Source organism: Prionailurus viverrinus, chromosome E2 (genome assembly GCF_022837055.1).
Source record: "Prionailurus viverrinus isolate Anna chromosome E2, UM_Priviv_1.0, whole genome shotgun sequence".
Lineage (NCBI taxonomy): Eukaryota > Metazoa > Chordata > Mammalia > Carnivora > Felidae > Prionailurus > Prionailurus viverrinus.
The window spans coordinates 5,418,371-5,437,377 of NC_062575.1; the positions used below are offsets into that span (position 1 = coordinate 5,418,371).

At 53.2% G+C, this 19,007-nt stretch overlaps 1 long non-coding RNA gene across 1 annotated transcript; it reads right to left on the reverse strand.

Annotated features, from left to right (window-relative positions):
- Positions 1-238: 238 nt before the first annotated feature.
- LOC125153728 (uncharacterized) lies at positions 239-8,718 on the reverse strand. Its single transcript, XR_007147548.1, has 4 exons — positions 8,667-8,718; positions 4,630-4,804; positions 1,719-1,861; positions 239-1,440 (listed from the first exon to the last, which is right to left on the reverse strand). It is a non-coding gene; the product is annotated as an uncharacterized LOC125153728 (long non-coding RNA).
- Positions 8,719-19,007: the final 10,289 nt, after the last annotated feature.

Genomic DNA, 19,007 nt, shown 5'->3' on the forward strand with positions numbered 1-19,007 from the left:
CTTCCCAACCCTATATGCTCCTGGCACCAAGAAGTGGTCCCTTGGGGCGCCCGGGTGGCTCAGTCGGTTAAGCATCCGAAGTCAGCTCGGGTCACGATCTCACGGTTTGTGAGTTCGAGCCCCAAGTCGGGCTCCGTGCTGTCGGTGAAGAGCCTGCTTCGGATCCTCTGTCTCCCTCTCTCTGTACCTCCCCCGCCTGTGTTCTATCGCTGTCAAAAACAAATAGACTTTTTAAAAATTTTTTAAAAATTAAAAAAAAAAGTGGCCCCTTGGGCTGGTTTGTGACTTCGTTAACCCAATAGCACATACAGTGAAAAGGAGAAAATCAGCCGCTCTCACCTCCTCTCTCAGAGCCCGGCTGCCAAGCTGTGAGGAGGGGCCCCGCGGAGAGAGTCCCGGAGAACAGCCACCTTGGACATTCCAGCCCCGGCCGAGCTCTGTGCCAAGCTCCCAGCTGCGGGACTGGACTCAGGTGGGACCCACAGAACCATCCAGCTGAACTCCAGCTGGCCCCCGAACCGAGAGAAAATCACAAATTGTTTTAAGCCCCTGGCTCAGGGCATCTTTCAGAGCCTCGGTTTTCCCATCCGCGGGGGACACGGGATACCGATTCCTACCTTCAGGCTGTGTTACAAGGATGAAGTGCTGGTGCCTCGCAAATGGTCATTTGCTGGCTGCCGGTTTTTAACTTTGGATCAGCCAAGAGAACAAACCTTCCGCTGGACCCCAGCCCAGGCACTCAGGTCCCCAAACTGCCCAGACGCACAACTCTCTGTTCCCTTCCCCGACTTGTCCTTCTGTGTCCTGCCTGGTGCTGGGCTCCCCTGGCCAGGCCCATGGGGGTGGCGACAGGCATGGGGACACAGTTCTTCCACTCATCCAGAGCAGCAGGTGGGGGCCGGTGAAGGGGTCCGGAGAAATGACTCCATCCGGAGGCACATCGCTGTCCGGGGAAAGCCGCAGCTTAGATGCAGGAGACTGGCTGTCAAACGGATCTTCACCTCCCGTCTCCATTAAAGGATGGTTGGACCCGGCCCTGCTCCCATGCGGGAGAAATGAGAAACAAGGGATATTCCCACTGGAAAACACCCTCGGATCATCTATCCCAGGAGCCACAGCTTTGAATGCCTCCGGGGCCAGGCAGGTGATTGACCGAAGAACACAGACGAGTGCGGGACACAGAAGTGAGGGGCGTAGGGTAGTGTCTGCCCGTGGCCTGTGGTTATTTCATTCAGCGCCTTGTACATTTCAGTTTAAATCTAACCTGCAGACACGCGGCGAGAGTGGGTAACTCGGACCGGAGAATCGTGACTGCCCGGGGCTGGGAGAGTGGGGGCAGCCGGGGAGTGACTGTTAGCAGGTACCTGTTCACTTTCCGGGGTATGAAAGTTGAAAAGATGAAAAGGTTCCAGAACTGGACGGGGTGATGCTTGCCCAAGTCTGCGAACACACGAAAACCCACTCAGTTTTACACACTTGAAATGGGTGGATTTTAGAGCGTGAGCTACAGCTCAACGACACTGTTCAAACAACGGGAAGGATATAGGAGAAAAAGGCTAGAGCTCGATGAATTTTCAGCAAGTGCCTCCTGTACGCCCCCCCCCACTCAGATGAGAGGCAGAACCCTGCCAGCGTCCAAATCACCCCCCGATGCTCCAATTCATCTTCTGCCCCCCACCCCCCCACACCCACTCTTTAAAGGAAACCATGATTCTGACCTCGGACAGTATCCTAGTTTTGCCTGTTCGGGTCTGTCCTAGGATGGAATCATTCAGCGCGTGTATTCCTTCACTTCCGGCTTCTTTCACCCATGTTGGTTTCTGGCTCGGGACCCGTCTTCACGGCTGCGGAGGATTCCACTCTGTGAACACACAGTGAGCAACTTATCCATGCTGGTGGGCATTCGTGCACTTCTGTGTTTGAGCAACTCCCAAGAGAGCGGCCGCGGACATCCTTCTGGACCGGACTCGCCAAACCTCAATGTACTCATCTGTAAAATGGAACCATAGTAACACCTCTGGCATTGGAAAGCACCCCGCACAGGGCCTGGCTCCTGAGTGCTCGCTGGACGGGAGTAACAATGGGTGTTGCCAGCGCTGATCAGGCTGTCTCACCCTGCGTCTGTCCCCTTTCATCAAAACCCATTCACACTGGGAACCCCTGACTGCTAACGATGATTGCTGGTTAGCACTGACAGCTTCTGAGAAGAACTCACAGGGCTAAGTTTTAACATCAACCTACAGAAAGTCAGTCCCCTTTATGCCCCTCCAAACCCTGAGAGACAGTTACTTGGATGGCTGTGTTGCGTTACAAAACAGTTACATTAATCATGCAGTTCTACCTTGAAACTGTTCTTTGGCCCGTGTATTTGTCGTTTCAACGTGTCATTCTCTAATTGTCCTGAGGTCGAGTCAGCAAAGTTGAGAAGTTTGTAATTTACAGCAAAAGCAGAAAAATCCAAGTCTTTAATTTTATTAAAGTCAAGTTTCCATCAAAAGTAAAAACCAAAAACCAAAAACCAAAAAACCCACAGGAAAAAGAAAACGAAAACAAAAGCTCCACCCGCAAGCTTGCAAAGCCCAGAGTCGTGTCCATAGCGCCCTTCTGCAGAAGGTTAATGTTTGAAATGTCTTTCTAGTTACATTTCGAAATGGCTTCATGCGCCATTAACCGCTTTGTAGAGGCATGAATTTTCCCGGGGCACCATTTTTGCCAAGGAGGGTGATGGCCTGCCAAGGGAAACGGAAGGCTGGAGGGTGCAATGTCCCATAAAACCCAGGTTTCAGGACCATGGAGAAGATTAAACTCCCTCATTGTGCATTTCAAGTGGTCTCTGGGGATGCCTTTTAATCTGCAGGTGAAAGCTGCAGATTCCGAGGGTGATAACAAGCAATCGGGTTCCAAATGGTCTAGAAAAGAAACCCAGCCGGCCCGATGGCTTTTTTTTTTTTTTAATTCCCTCTCATTCGAGGCATCTGATGTGGACTTAGCATAATTAAACTGGTGACAAGGGCCACAAGATAAAACAGCTATCTGAGGGAGGGATTTTTTTCCAGCTGGGCTAAAGGATCAATTCAATCCCTGGGCTGAGATATCAAATCATTAGCACCTCCCTAATCCAAAGGCTGCTCAACTCTGCCAGGAAGTGGGGAAAAGGGGCACCAAGACGCTAGGGCTGGTGCTGACCCGGGGAGCCAGTCTGGGAGTGCAAATAGGGCAGTCGGGTCCCTGGGGTCAAGGTCCTGAGGCGTCTGGCTCTCCCCTGGTGAACTCCAGGAGCCGGGCCCACCGAACCAAACGTGCACTGAGGCCGGATCCTGTCTCCATTTCTCCGGAGTGGTAGAGCCTGCCTGACTGCACAAACCTGAGATGGCCTCAGACCCCAAATCGCATGTCCCTGCCCTCTGACAGGGTGGTTGTGTAAATGCCTGCAAAACCCTCAAAGTGGTACCCGTCCCTCTGGGTCGCTGTTTCCTCATCTGTAACATGAGAGCAAACAACCCACACACACACACACACACACACACACACACACACACACACACACGCCCTGGGAAAGCTGCGGGAAGTAGGTGAGGAACAGCAAAGCCCCTGGTCTAAGGCGGAGCTCATCAGACATCACCTCTCCCCCTTAACCCTTCATCTGAGTGGTGGCTGTGTTTTATTTCTTTAAACCCACAGCAGGGGTAGAGCTTGGAGGTTAAGGGAGACCGGCTCTGTGGATCATTCCTCCGAACCTTCCCAGCATGAACAATTTCTACGTCTGTCCGCTCAGGCCAGCATGTGGCCCACGCATCCCAGAATGGCCATACGGGAGGTGCACGTATAGAAATCTTTCCACGTCAGTTAGCAAACAGCCCATCCTCCCTCCACCCCAAGTGCCCCCCCCCAGCCTCCATGACGCCTCCCCTCAGATTCCCCAGGGGAACTGAGGGGCTCACCCCAGGAAGCAGGAGCCTCTGGGACCCTACGGCCCCCTGGATCCACCCTGATTGGCCAGTGCCACGCTGCTGGGCTCACCAACACACTCAGCAGGGATGTGGGCATGACTATCCCCCCGTTCATCCGAGGGGAAGCAACGCAGGTGCCCAGAGGGGAGGAAACAGCTCAAGGGCAATCTTCCAGGAAGTGACAGACCCAGGACCTGAACACAGGGGCTGCCTGACTCCCGGAGGCCAGATGGGAGCAGGCGCGGCGTCTGAGGGACACGATGAATGCATCCCAAGCCTTGCTCACGGTACACCCCACCCCTCACCGGGTCTGAATCCTGCCTCCGCCATTGACAAGCTATGTCACTGCAGGCAAGTAACCTAAGCCCTTCGGCTTTAGCGTCCTTCTTTGCAACAAAACCAAATGAAACCCAGAGCTTTCTCACCTCAGTACTAGTGGCACTCGGAGCCACGTCATTCTTGCCGCACAGCACGGTGTAATTCTGTCCTATGCATCTGTAGATGGTCCGGAGCCTCAGTCCCCTAGATAGCAATAGCACACGCCCCCGCCTTTGATCAGGACCATCAAAACGGACTCCAGACGTCCCCTTGGTGGCAAAATCATCCCCAGTCGACAATCCCTACCTTATTGAGGTTATTCTCAGGGTAACAGCTTACAGAGAGAGCCTGATGTCCTTACCTTGCTCATCAGTGAAGACTGGATTTGCCTACAAGTAACAATGGCTCGAACAGGCAGCTGCTTGGTTCTCTTTCACACGAAAGGCCAAATGTTAGCAGTTCAGGGCTGCACGGTGGCTCTGCTCCACTCCTTCATTCCTGACCTTTGACCTCACCCACAGGGACCAAGGTGACAGCTGAAGGCAAGAGTATGGAGAGAGAGATGAGGGGGAATGGGAAAGGCAGAGGTCACAGGCCCGCCAGCCATCCCTTCAAATAGATCCCCAGGTGGGGCGCCTGGGTGGCTCAATCAGTTGAGCGTCTGACTTGGGCTCAGGGCGCGATCTCACGGCTCGTGGGTTTGAGCCCGGCGTCGGGCTTTGCTCTGACAGAGCGGAGCCTCTTCGGATCCTCTGTCTCCCTCTCTCTCTGCCCCTCCCCAGCTTGTGCTCTCTCCCTCTCCAAAAATAAACATTAAAAAATAATAGTCAAAAAAAGATTCCCCAGGTGCTGCCCGGTTGACCCTCTACTGACATCCCATTGGCCAGAACTTGGTCACATGGCCACACCTAGCTGCAAGGGAGGCTGGGAAATGTAGTCTTTATTCTGCATGGGCACATGCCAGGCTGACATTATATTGCTGTGCAAGAGGAGAGAATTGGCTACATAGGTCGTGAAATCTCCTGGGCCTGCTGCAGTCAGGAAATGGATTAAAGCCAAAGGCTGTCAGCACCACCAGGCTAGGAGGGCGATAATCCTTGGAACATCTGGCCCATTACATTTAATAAACCACGAGGCAAGAAATGTTAGCACAGCACACGGGAAATGAACACACATGCTACTCCTCTTTCAAAAGAAATCCTGAAAAATGCTGCAGAGCCTGTACCCTTTATAACCTACTCACTCCCCCCCTGCCCCCCACCTGCCTCCATGTTCCACGTGAACTTTCAGTGACAGGGAGGGAACAGGGCACACTGGCCGGGAATCTGGGGGACTGATTTCCATTCTGCCTCCCAGAGGCAGCATGACTTAGATCGGTCTCCGTGCTATCCGGTAAGTTTGCTCTCCTGTAAAAAGGGCCAATATTGGCCATCAAAATCACATATATTTGTGTGCATGAATCTTGTAAATTCCACAGCGGCACCGTCCGATAGAGCCTTCTGTGATGATGGAACGTTCTAGATCTGCACTGTCCAATACGGCAGCCACCAGCTCCCCCCGTGTGGCTACTGGTCACAGCAGCATTACTCACAACAGCCAAATGGTGAAGCAGCCCGGATGTCCAGCGACAGACGAACGGATAAACGAAATGAGGTATATACCCACCATGGGGTATTATTCAGCGTTAAAAAGGAACGGAACTCTGACACCTGCTGCAACATAGATAAACCTTGAGGACAGTATGCCAAATGAAATATGCCAGTCACAAAAAGACACATACTGTATAATTCCACTCCTGTGAAGGACCTGAAATCATCAGATTCATAGAGACAGCAAGTAAAATGGTGGCGGCAGGGGCTGGGGTGGGGGAGGGGAAGAGGCACGTTATCATTTAATGGGGACAGAGTTTCAGTTTTGCAAGTGAAAAGTTCCCGAGCAGATGGCGGTGGCTGCCCAACAGGTGAATGTGCTTCATGCACTTAAAAATGGTTAAAATGCGGGGCGCCTGGGTGGCGCAGTCGGTTAAGCGTCCGACTTCAGCTCAGGTCACGATCTCGCGGTCCGTGAGTTCGAGCCCCGCGTCGGGCTCTGGGCTGATGGCTTGGAGCCTGGAGCCTGTTTCCGATTCTGTGTCTCCCTCTCTCTCTGCCCCGCTCCTGTTCATGCTCTGTCTCTCTCTGTCTCAAAAATAAATAAAACGTTAAAAAAAATTTTTTTGTTAAAATGGTACATTTTAGGTGATGCCTATTTTTATTGATATAGTTGGTAATATTGATACATATATTTTGATAGGATTTTTTTGAAAAGGACCCCCCAAAGGACTCTGAAACTCATCGGCACGATGAGAAAATGGTAACAGAATGAGGTGGGAGACCCCGCCTGGATCCGGGTGGGGTGAAGGCTGAAGCACAAAGAGCAGAAATCCAGATGTCTGAGGAGGATTTAGGGGCACCAGGACCGCAGGATGACGTCATCAACCACGCTGAGCCCAGGAGCTAAAAACAGACGAACCATTTCTAGAACAGGGACCTTTTTCGTCTCTAGAACGGGGACCTTTATCGTCTCCTCCTTGGTGCTATTAAGGCTGCAACGTGGGTCTTAATGTCAAAATAAAACAACGTGAAAATAAAAGATCACCCAGTCCTCAAGGTGATCTTGCCTGGACAGTACAGTGGCCTGGAGATGTGGCTGCTTCAGGGGTCCCAAATATGGGCTGACTCTGAATCTGATGCTCGGTTTTGTTTGGGATGGCAGGCATTTCAATTTTCTTCTTCGCGTTTAAATATGCAAAATCTTACATCAAATCTGTACTTCTAGTTCTCTTGAACAAATAAGAAAATCTGTCATTGTGGAGCCTGCTCTCCCACGTGGCACCGACAAGCTGCTGTGGAATAGTGGCAACCCCGGGGTGGGGGGTGGGGGAGTCACCTTCCTCAGTTGACAAGCCCCACCAACTTCCTATGTTCTCCCCAAGAACAACAGATGCTGAGAATCTCTGATATAGACAGGAAATTGACAGATAATCTCCCTAAAGCCCATTATATAGATCGGGAAATTGGAGCCCAAAGAAAATAAACAAGCGGGGTGGGGTTCAGAGGCATGGATGAGCTGCACTGAAAAGAGAAAATCAGGTCTCTGAGATCCCATTCCTTATTCCTAGCTGTTTTCATGGACTTAAAACACACGTGTGTGCACACAGCCCAGTGCCCCCGGCAACAGTAGCAGCGGTGGGATGTTTACGGATCACTTGCTACAAACCCAGGAGGTGCCCATCAGGCTTCCCCTTACAACACTACTGTCAGCCAGAGGGGATGACTGGGGACGTGGAGGCTGAGTCCAGAGGTGAAGCGTCCTGCCTGAAGCCATACCACCCGGGGCGGGGGGGTGGGGGGGGAGGCTCAGCTGAGGTTTCTGTGTGGGTCTGTCCAATTATCCAGGGCTTAATCACAGTTGCAAATTCTACCCCATTAAGCGACAGTTAGTATCTCACCCTCTAAAAATTACATCAACCCCAGGCGTTTCATAGCATCGAGCTGGGAAGACAATTGGACTTGATGATTCTAAGCTCAGATGGAAATCTGACTTCCCCACGCGCACAGGATCAGAACTGCGCTGTGGGAACCCATTCAATCGCCTCCTTATAGTGTTGTTACCACCAGTTAACTCCATAACGAACAGCCCACGCCCTACCCAAAGCAACAGTAAGTCTTCCTTGTAGATCCTAATAGCTTAAGCGTCCCCATCGACACCGTGGGATTTATTTTCCTTTCTAAATACATTTGCGAATGGTTGTTTCCCAGCCACAAATCAATATATCGTAAATCGGGAAAGCCAGAGCCACGGACACCCTCACTGAACGCTTTCTGCAGGAATGAACATTTTCTTCTATTGAACTGGCCCCAGAGCAACAGTGGACCTTAAAGTCCTAGAGGCTCTGAACTGGAGGTCGGTTTCCTCTTCTGGTCTTTTGAAGCTGTGCGACCCAGTGCCTGGCACTCAACCTCTCTGGGCCTGGGCATCCTTTTCTGGCAGATCGGAGGGCTACAGCCATGTCAGAGACCTGCCCAACCGAGTAAGACGGGCGCACATCGTCCAAGTTTGTAAATTTATAATGCCTTATGCAGCTGCTACTTATCTTTCGTCCCTCAGGAAGAGCATGCTGCCGGTTTTTGACAATTTCGACTCCTGGTTTTTACTCCAGGTTCATACTGTCTCGGGTTCCAGTGCTTTCCTTAAATAATTAATTTCGCTTCATACTTTAATCTTCAAAGCCCTCGACACCTGCCGTCGGAGCAAGGCGGCGCCACTTAACGCAATTACATTCCTGCCACGGCTAAATTAAAGGCCACCCTCACAGCTTGGAAAATGGCAACCGAAGGCTTCAGAATGATTACTGACCTTCTAGAAGGGAGCTCCATCCAAATGACAGAGATGACGGGCTGGGGTGCGGTTCGACACTTAAGGAAGTGCCACTCCCCTGACCTTTAACCTCCTCAGCCTGGGCGCACAAGCAGGCTCGGGCCCAGCAGCACCTGCGCAGGCTGGGGGCGGGGCGGGGCGGGGCGCAGGGCTGGGGGCGGGGCTGGAGGAGGAGCGTGGGAGGGGCGGGGCATTCCTCCGGAGCCGGTGCCGAGGGCTCACCCCGGAAGCTTCCGTTACTCCTTCGCTACGTGCCTGCTTGGCCACCAGAGAGGGTCCTGTCTGAGGGCGCTGTGCGACATCCTGTGTCTTTCGGTTGGGTGGGATGGGGCCGCTGAGTGCTCCAGGAGCAAAGGAGGGCCTGGAGAGAATTACCCCGCCCTGTGACTCAGAGATGACAGAGGACAGCCTGGTGTGCCAGAGAGAGCAGGGTCTCTGTAAGGTGGCCCTCCTGGTCTTCCCAGCCCCAAAGGCCCAGCGGTATGCTTTTTGCTGTGCTTTGTGTGTTCTCCATGGTGATCATAAAAGTCTAGTTCCAGTGCGTCCTGGAAGGCCCCTGTGGGCAGGTGGTCTCACCACTGCCACTTTCAGCCCCAAGAAAAGTCATCAGGTCCTCTGCACCAGTCAGCTGGCCCTAGGCCTCAGCTTTATTTGCAAAAAAATAAAATAAAAATTCACCGTTTAAGGCACAAAAAAATATATTTGCACGTTGATTTTACTATATTATGTTTACAAGGATGGAAGGGTACAGCAGGATTTCGAAGGGCAGGGACTCAGGTGTCAGACCCACCATCACCCCTGTGTGGCCTTGGACGAGTTGCCTAACCTCTCTGAGCTTGTTTCCTCGCCTGTAAGAAGATCACGAGGAGTCCCTAGCTCAAAGTTGTTGGGAGGGCTGAGGTCGCCACGCAAGGTGGGCAGCAAGCCCTCCAGCCTTCACGACGAAGTGGGTCCAAGCAGGTCCGGAGATCCGCATGCCCCGATGGCGGTGGATTCCTCATTGCGCGGAGAGCGCGCCTTGGGCTTTTTTACGAAACATTTGGAAAAATATGTGAAAACAACACGTGCCCGTTGTAGAACATTTAGAAAATGCGGGAAATTACTCGGAAGAAAATAAATCTCGTTTCCTGTGACGCCCCCACCATCGCTCCAGTGACGGGCCATTCATAAGTGTCCTGATCATGAGCCGGGCAAGCCCTACGTGGAATGCAGGAAAATGAGCAGAACGTGTCCTCTCCTGAGCACTCTGGTCCTGGCTTCTAAGCATAGTCCCTCGGAGATGGAGGTCAAGAACCTTCCCCCACTCCATTCGTTTCCTCTGCTGACCCATCCATCTAGCACCCACCGTATGCCCATTCCATGCCAGCCCGTGCCGGGGGCATAACTGCCCTCCGCAATATTGCTGGGTTTACGTCCATGTCTCAGACCCGCACCTTGTGGCCAGGGTCTCCGTCTTCTGTCTTGCTGGGTGAGGGAACCATCGCCCTACCTCTGTGCCACTCTCTGCCTGTCCAGACTTGCTCTAAATAAACGACTGGCCGTCTTTCCGTCCCTCCTGTTTACTTAGCCATGAAGGGTGTTGTTGAACGCAAAAGCCAAAATTTCTGCTGACAGCAAGGCAAGTCACCGAAACGTGTCCTTTTAGGGTAACAAATGTTTCTGTGTTCCAGCAGAGAACAAAGCTTTTGCGCTTTTTTTAAAAAAAATCAGGTCAATTACTATATTGCTTTTAGCTTCTCGATCTTGACGGATTGAGTACTCCAGCCTATTGAGGATCCTAGGACAGCTTTCCTGGTGACCTTCTCCCTCCCTTCTAAGGAAAATCACTGCCCTAGATTTTTTGAAATCTTCGTGAAAGCAGAATGTCTGAAGCGAACAGTCCTTAAAAAGATGTGAAAGCATATTATTATAAGATTTTTCCAGCGATAAAATGGGGTTTAGGCACCCGACAAAACACACAGACGCGTACACAAAATGCTGTTGTCAGGACGTTGGAAACAATTAAGCCTGAAAAAAAAAAAAAAAGAAACAATTAAGCCTGTATCTTCTTTTTACTTTTAAAGGGTTCTGTGTAATTCTAAGGTTTGTTTGCTTTTATTTTTTCATCCAATTGTACAACCTTTGATCAGCTATCTCTTTATTTTTTTTTAATGTTTATTTATTTGTGAGAGAGACGGAGACAGAATGCAAATGGGTTGGGGGCAGAGAGAGAGGGAGACACAGAATCCGAAGCAGGCTCCGGGCTCTGAGCTGTCAGCACAGAGCCTGACGCGGGGCTCGAACTCACGAGCCGTGAGATCACGACCTGAGCAGAAGTCGGACGCTCAACCGATGGGGCCACCCAGGCGCCCCATCAGCTGTCTCTTTAAAAAGTTATTATTGTATATAATACCACCGGGAATAATCCGTAACCTTGGCTGCTCCCTTTAAGCTGGACACAATGCTAAGTGCCCTGCCTGCCTTGTCTTGTGTCTTCCTTACGATAATCCTCACTTTGAGGTAGGTGCCGCTGGCCTATTATTAACCCCATTTCACAGATGAGGAAACTGAGTTTCAGAGAGTCGAAGTAACTCTCCCACGGTTACAGAGTTAGGACTGGAAAGAGCTGATCCTCGAACCCAAGCGCCCTGACTCCAGAGCCGGCAGACTGAATCCCCACACGGTCGTTGAACTTTGAATAGAAAAGAAAAAAATCACGTATGCAACAACAAAATAGAATTCATGCCTAAGGCTTCTGTTCAGAGATAACCACCTAGCGCCTCCGTCTTCTTCCGTTAAAAAATGTCTCTCCTACCATCATAAAATGAACAGGTGTCGGAAGCCTACTGTACTCATCCGTGAGGGCGCCGGTGCAGGGGGAGAGCGGGTCCGAGAGGCACCGGAGGCCCTCATGCTTCTAGGCACCCAGGAATGTGGGAGAAGAGGCTGAGAAAGACCCAGAAGTGGCGAGCGTCCCGCAGGGCGGCCGAACCACAACACCTGGCTTTCTTTGCTAACAGGTGGAAGTCACGGTCACCTGTACCAGATACACGTTTGCAAATGACCACGTTCCCTTGAGAATCAGGCCCTGACGAATCGTGAAAGGAGTCGAACAAAGGCACTATTCCATAGAGAATGAAGTGTAAGTAACTTCCGGCCGGCCTGCTATCCAGGCTAGTGGGACGTTGAAAGGACACATGGGCATCCATTCGCCTTAGTTCCAAGGTCTTCCTCACCTTCCCACTGAGGATCCCGGCAGCAGAGCCCTCCCCACCTTGTCCACCTGCCAGATGGACCTGGACCTTGGCACCTTCCCCCGAACATCCTGCCCCTGACAGGTGTCTCTGCCCCCTCGCCCAGAGACGTGCTCTCCATCCCTCCCGGCTCCCCAGGGCCCCCAACCCCCCCACCCGCCTCCCCTTCCTGCAATTAGGCCCCTCTAGCCCCCCAGGACCCCAGGACCCTCACGCTTCTTCTCAGAGACCCGATAAAGGTGGATGATTCTGGAAACAAAGCATCCAAATTATGAGGAAAAAAAAAAAACCCACAACTGCTATTAATATGGTTAACGTATCCATTTGTTCGTTGGCCAATTTCACGGCCAAAACATTTCACTGCACTTAAAAACGCTATGTCACTGTATGCCTATCTGGAGCAGGTTACAGAGCGCGCCCGGGAGGAGCCGTGCCCACCGTAAATTAAGTGAGCTCCTTGCAGCCAACGATTTCGAAAGCACAAGAATAAATACGTTCCCACGTCTTTGCAAAGCAAAGCGTTTGGATGTGCGGTGAGGGTGCGTTTAAGAGGCTGGAGGTCACGGGAGATGAGGCCGCCAAAGGCAAGTCCTCCCGGCCACGGGCTGACTTCTGTCCCCCTCCAGTGACGGAGAGCAGAGAAGGGCCCGTCCCAGGGGGGGCATCCAGGAAGCAAGAAGGTTGGGGGCGGGGGAAGGGCAGGCTGATCCAGCCAGCCAGCCAGCCTTGGTCTAGAGGACGCATTTGGCACTTGTTCATGGGGCTGAGCAGGTGCCTGGGGGAACCGCACTTGACCCACTTACCCCGAACGTACCGGGAGCCGCATCCTTTTCCTTTGAGGCCTTGTGGCCATGTGTCCAGGGGGGCCATCAGCCCACAGGCTGTGCAAGCACTGATGTTTCCTGGGCTGGGGGGGGGGATGGAAGGAGGGGGTTGCGGAGGAGGGGACCCTCTGAGACCCTTTTCACCCCTTACAGAAAGTGATTCATGACCTGACGAGGTGCCACGACCCCTCAGCCAGGCGGCTTTTCAGAATCCCTGAAGAGGGTGATTCCCCCTCCCGGGAGGGGTGCTGAGGACCCTTCCCATGTATCCTTCCAGCCCCAGCTCTTCTCTGGGCTCTGGACTCAAACCCCCAAACATCTGCAGCGGGGTGCACCCAACGCAGCACGTTCAAGGCTGACCTCCCCTTTGCCCCCGACCCCTCCTCCCCCTCCTCCACTGCTTCCCATTCCCATTCCTGCCTCCCCTTCTGCTGCACCACGCAGACAGGAAATCTTGGGGTCACTGTCCTCCTGCTCCTTTGCGCCCTGCACCCCACCCCCCACCCAAGCAGGCTCCGCACCGTCAGGCTGCGAGATCATGACCTGAGCGAAAACCAAGAGTTGGACGCTTAACCGACTGAGCCACCCAGGGCCCCCTCCCCCCTCCCACCGCATATGAGCATATTCTTCCTGAGTTCTTTTTTTTAAAATGTGTATTTATTTCTGAGAGAGAGAGAGGGAGACAGAGAATCCGAAGCAGGCTCCAGGCTCCGAGTTCAGGATCGTAGCAACTTGAAGGTTACTTGTGGCAGCTTCACTTTCACCCGGGCTCATCTCGCGTTTCTTCTTCAGCCTTGCACCCCTTCCTGCCCCAGCCTCTGAGCTCCAGAGGCAGGGACACAGCCCTGGAAAGCTAGTCTCAGTGGGATGAGAAAGGACAGTGAGGTCTGGCCGAGAAGTTTGTAGCAGAAAGACCTGGAAGCTGAGGGCAGGTTCCTTAATTTCTTCAAACAGGAACGTGCTTAGGTCCAACCATCACCCCAGAGCACCTGCTAATCACAGAAGGAAAGTGTTCCCTTGTGACAGACATGTCTGCGGTGACCACCTTAACCCGGCCATATGTCCTGGCATCAGCCAGGGAGGACAGCCAAGCGTAAGGAGCTCCCAGTGAGCCCCCCGATGAAGCGTTCTTACCAAAACTATGTGTAACCTGAGTGTGATCAATGCGTTAGACCCAATTTCCAGAAATAGAGGGGAGAGGGGTCCACTTGGGAACAAGGGGATCAATCTGGAAGGAGGAATAGTCAACACACCAGACAACCTGATCTGATCTCTTTCCAAAGCCTGTGTCATGGGGGTAGGGGTGGGAGGTGGGGGAGGAAGTTCTGGGTGGGGACAGAGGACTGTTGGAGATTAAAAAGTAACGGAACACGGGGCTCCCGGGTGGCTCGGTCGGTTGAACGCCCACCTCGGCTCGGGTCATGATCTCGCGGTCAGTGAGTTCAAGCCCCGCATCAGGCTCTGTGCTGACAGCTCAGAGCCTGGAGCCTGCTTCGGATTCCACCTCCCTCTCTCTCTGCCCCTCCCCTGCTCACGCTCTGTTCTGTCTCTCAAAAAAAAAATGAATAAACGTCAGAAAAAAAATTTTTTTAATCTTTATAAAAAAAAAGTAACGGAACGCAATTGGCAAATGTCATATGTGACCCTTCATTGGATCTGGGTCTTTGGAGAGCTACAATACTATAAAAAGGCATTCCGGAGACGTGGGTATCAGATGAATGGGGAATCAAGAGATAGTAGGGAATCGTTCTTTATTTTTAATCACATTTGGTGTGATAATGGTTTTGTGATTACACAGAAAATTATCCTTGTGTTTCTGGATGTCCATGCTGAAGAATTCAGGAGGAAATGTCATGGTGTCTAGTTTATTTTGAAATGCTTTGGAAAAAACTACATTCATATATGAAGTGTATATATATATATATATATTCAAATATATTCATGACAAAATGCTAGTAATTATGAGCCGAGGCTTGCAATTTTTCCATTTGTTTGAAAAATGTCCTAGCCGAAAGGTACAGGCCCCTTGGCGGGGGTGGGGGGCTGAGACCCCGGCACGCGTTCCGCTCTGTAATCCTGCAATCAGAATATAATAACGTTCCGTCTCCAGGGAGGCACCCGTCCCTCCAACAGAAAGGACTCAGCTGGGAGAGCTCAGCTGCCTGGTGTGTATGTCCCTTTGTGGTGACAGTCCACAACTTCTGTGCACCGGAAAGGGCAGAGGGAGGTGGAAGGCGGTAGGGCAGACCTTCACCGCTGACTTTTCCGGACCCTCAGGACCCTAGGATTCCAGGAGGGAGGGAGGGAGGGCAGGATCGTCCAGGTAAAGGCACAGAACTGGGCGTAACTGCAGGCTTTAGAGGTGACTGACCAAAAACAGAGGTTCCGGGGCTGGAGCCCCTTCAAAGCTGTTCCCGGTGACAACCAGCTTGTAACAGGGCACCGGGGCCGGAATCCAGCCCCTCCGCATGTCTTCCTGGGGCCTTTGGTGGTGGTTGCTCGAAACAGCTTTTTCAATCTGAACACAACACACACGTCTCTTGCACAGATTCGACACAATGTGGAATCAGTGTCCCCCCCCCCCCCCCCCCCCCCGCCAAGAGACACAGATTGAGCGACATGACCAGCCCTCGGGACCCACTACACGCCCCCAGAGGTAATTGTGCTGGCTTTGATTAGTTCTGCCCATTTTTATTTACTTTTTTTTATGTTTAAAAAACGTTTATTGGGGTGCCTGGGGGGCTCGGTCGGTTAAGCATCCGACTTGGGCTCAGGTCATGATCTCATGGTCCGTGAGTTCGAGCCCCGCGTCGGGCTCTGGGCTGACGGCTCGGAGCCTGGAGCCTGTTTCAGATTCTGTGTCTCCCTCTCTCTCTGCCCCTCTCCTGTTCATGCTCTGTCTCTCTCTGTCTCAAAAATAAAAATAAACGTTAAAAAAAAACACGTTTATTTATTTTTGAGAGAGAGAGAGAGAGAGAGAGAGAGAGACAGGGTCCGAGTGGGGGAGGGGCAGAGAGACAGAGGGAGACACAGAATCTGAAGCGGGCTCCAGGCTCCAAGCCGTCAGCATAGAGCCCGATGCGGGGCTCGGACTCACGAAACCGTGAGATCATGACCTGAGCTGAAATCAAGAGTCCCCACCCGCGGAGCTGCCCAGGCCCTCCCTGGTTTTAAATTTTCTACCGATGGAGCCATGCTGTGTCGGCTGTTTCTGTGGCCTTCACTCCACATAACGACCGAGGTTCTTCGAGTGGCTGCCAATGGTCCTGTGTGTGCGTTCCCGTTGCGGTCTGGTATTCTCTTGTGTGAACACGCGCTGTGCTCTCTCATGGATCCCGGGCCCGCTGAAACAGCGCTGTGACCAGCCTTCCCACCCGCCGTGCCCTTCGGTGAGCGAGCATTTATGCTGTCCTCGGGGTATCCCTACGATTGGAATTGCTGGGTCATCAGACAGGCACGGGCTTTGCTCCGTGGTGCTTCATACGTTTCTGAGTTAGTTGGCAACATTTAGAATTTGAGGGATTTAGCACAAAAGTCAGGGTGGCGGCTCTTCTTTCAAAAATGTAAAGATACTCAACGCTGGACCTACGTTTCACCTTTGTGAGTTGGGCGGGGGGGGGGGGGGAGGGTGGCCCCGCCCACAGCGCCCAGCCAGCCTCCCTTGTGACATCCACCTGCTCCCGGAGCCACCTTGCCTTTGGCAGATCTTGGCCGCCAAAGATCTGCACGTGCTCGTATGAATGAGAGTCCATGATCGAAATCCGGAGCTGCCTCGGTTTCCCCGATGAGGTCATGCTGAATGGCCCCAGTGGCCCAGAGATGGTGATCAGGTCACTCCAGCGGGCTCCATGGCCTTGGCTGCTAACCAGATCTCCCTGGTGGGGTGTGGCTGCGGCTGAAACAGGGTCCCCCAGCTGCTGTTCGCCCAGCACCTTCCATATGGGTCCTCCTGTCCATTCCGGCTACTCCACCGGCCCCGCAGCCACTGCCTTATTCACGCCCGTAACACCTCGTCGCCGGGTCTGATATATGATCTCTTCCAGGCTGGCTTCTCCTCCCCCCTGGTAGCAGGATGCCTGTTAATTTAACTTAAGAGAAATTTTTTTAAATCTTCTCCCCGATCACCCCCAGCAGGAAAGCGGGCCTGACGGCACGTTGTTTTTAGTCCCCCTTAAGACCCGTTTTGGACTCCCAGCCTCCAGGACCGCAACATAATACGTTTGTGTTGTTTTCGGCCACGGTGCTTGTCTGTTTGGTTACAGAGGCCCTGGGGGGACTCACTCATCCATGGTCACGGCGGCCCATCGCTTATGCCCGGCAGGCCACGGTCCTTCAGACGAGAGAGGACAGGCTACCATAGGCGGTCCTGCATCCGAGACCTGCAGGATGCTGGAGAGGCTGGGGCCAGGCTACCTTCCCTGGTTAGCAGGGGTTGAGTGGACACAACGGAGAGGAACAGAGGGGCAGGAAGGCAGTGGCGTTAAGTTAAAAGGTGACTGGAACTTTACCGAGCCGCGTGCAAATGCCCTGAGGCAGGGGCTGGTGGGCCTGGGCACCAGGCTAAAGTCAAAGTCCTCTAGCCTGGGCAGAGTAGCAGTGCTGACAGAACGAACACACTGGGGCTATGGGAAGAGCACTGGAGTGTGAGTCCCAAGTGAGCCCGGCTCTGCCACTGACGGGCCCGCGAGAGCTCAGACAGTCCTCCCCTCGCCCCCTCTACGACTTACCAGGGCCTCGGACTAGATCGTTCCCTTTCTGCTTTTCCTTTAAAACTCCTTTCCAACGGCAGTTAAAACTTTATCGAAACTCTTGGCCTCAAACAAAAATCTCCCCGTGTGAGTTGGACAGAAGTTGTTGAGATAATACTTGTAATCACGGCAAGCACTTGAACGGACTTCCTTCATGCCAGGGACTCTTGTAAGCGCCTGATCAGTGAGAACTCACTCGTGCAGGGCTCACAACCAAGCCATAGGGAGGCATTATCATTTTCATTTCACAGGTGAGGGAACCGAAGCGAGCGCAGAGAGGTTAAGAAACTCGCTCAAGGTCACCCAGCAGGGAAGCGTTAAATCCTTGATTTGAACCCAGCACTCCGGACACAAAGGGGGACCAGAGGCGGGTGGAGGAAGCTGGGGGGGGGGGGCAAGTGGCCGAAGGGTAGGGTGAGATCAATAATAGAGTCAGGGGACGTGGGGAGACAGAGAGAGAAGGGGGGAAAACCAGCACGAGCTGGAAAGATCTGTTTGGGGTCTGGTTTATGAGAGGTGTTGGGGCGGCCCTGGGGTCTGAGAACTGGGGAGTCAGGGGGAGAGGGGAGAGCATGCCCATCCCTAACAGGGGCCCTGGGGTCTCCTCCAGTGGGCTGAGTGTGAAGATGGGCCCCTGGGGCCCTGGCGTGTTGGGAGTCCCACTTACATACTGACAGTGGAGCTGTCACATTGAGGCAGGGAGTCCCATACCTGCGTCCTACCCTTTGTCACCCTCGTTCCAGGCCCCGTGATCGCGTCTACAGAATGCTTGGGTTTCACACAGTGCGATCTAAAAGCCACGACCCTAGACCACCTCTGTCCCTCGGGCTCCTCTGCTCCTGCCGGGACTTACCCCCATGGCCAAGGCCAGGGAGAGCACGCTGAGGCCAGTGGCTGCTGCCACCCCCCACCGGGCAGCCATGAAAGGCCCGCGCTCAGACCCTCCCCCCTCCAGAACCCTTGATCAGACCTCAAAGTCTCTGCCACGTGCAGATTCCAACCAGCAAGGTGACCTTGAGCAAACCTCTTGCCCGGACCTCCGGGCCTTGTCTGCAAAACGGAACTGAGAGTCACTCCCCTTTGGAAGCCAAGAGCCTGGGGCTGAGAACCTCTTAAGAAAATTAAGAAGAGCCAGGGGACACTGAGCACCTACAGGAGAAGACGGCTGGGCAGTCCGAGCCCTCACTGCTTTGACTGCCCTCATCTGACCAGGGAGAACACGGAGGCCCAGAGAGGTGAAGAGACCGACCGAGGACGCACAGCGAGGGAGCGCAGAGCCGAGGCTAGGACGCCTGGCCTGGCCCTTGTTCCACTTCCTCTTTACCCCCCCGGGGAGCCAAACCGCACTGGGAGCCTCTGCTGTAGGGTGTGACCTCTCTGAACCCCCACACCCCCATACATCTTACAAACAAGGACCGCGAGGTTCGGAGGGGCTGAGTCCCCTGCCCGAGGCCAGCCAGCCATCCACATGGGAGCTGGGGACCCAGGTGCGTGTGACTCCACATTAGCCCAGCA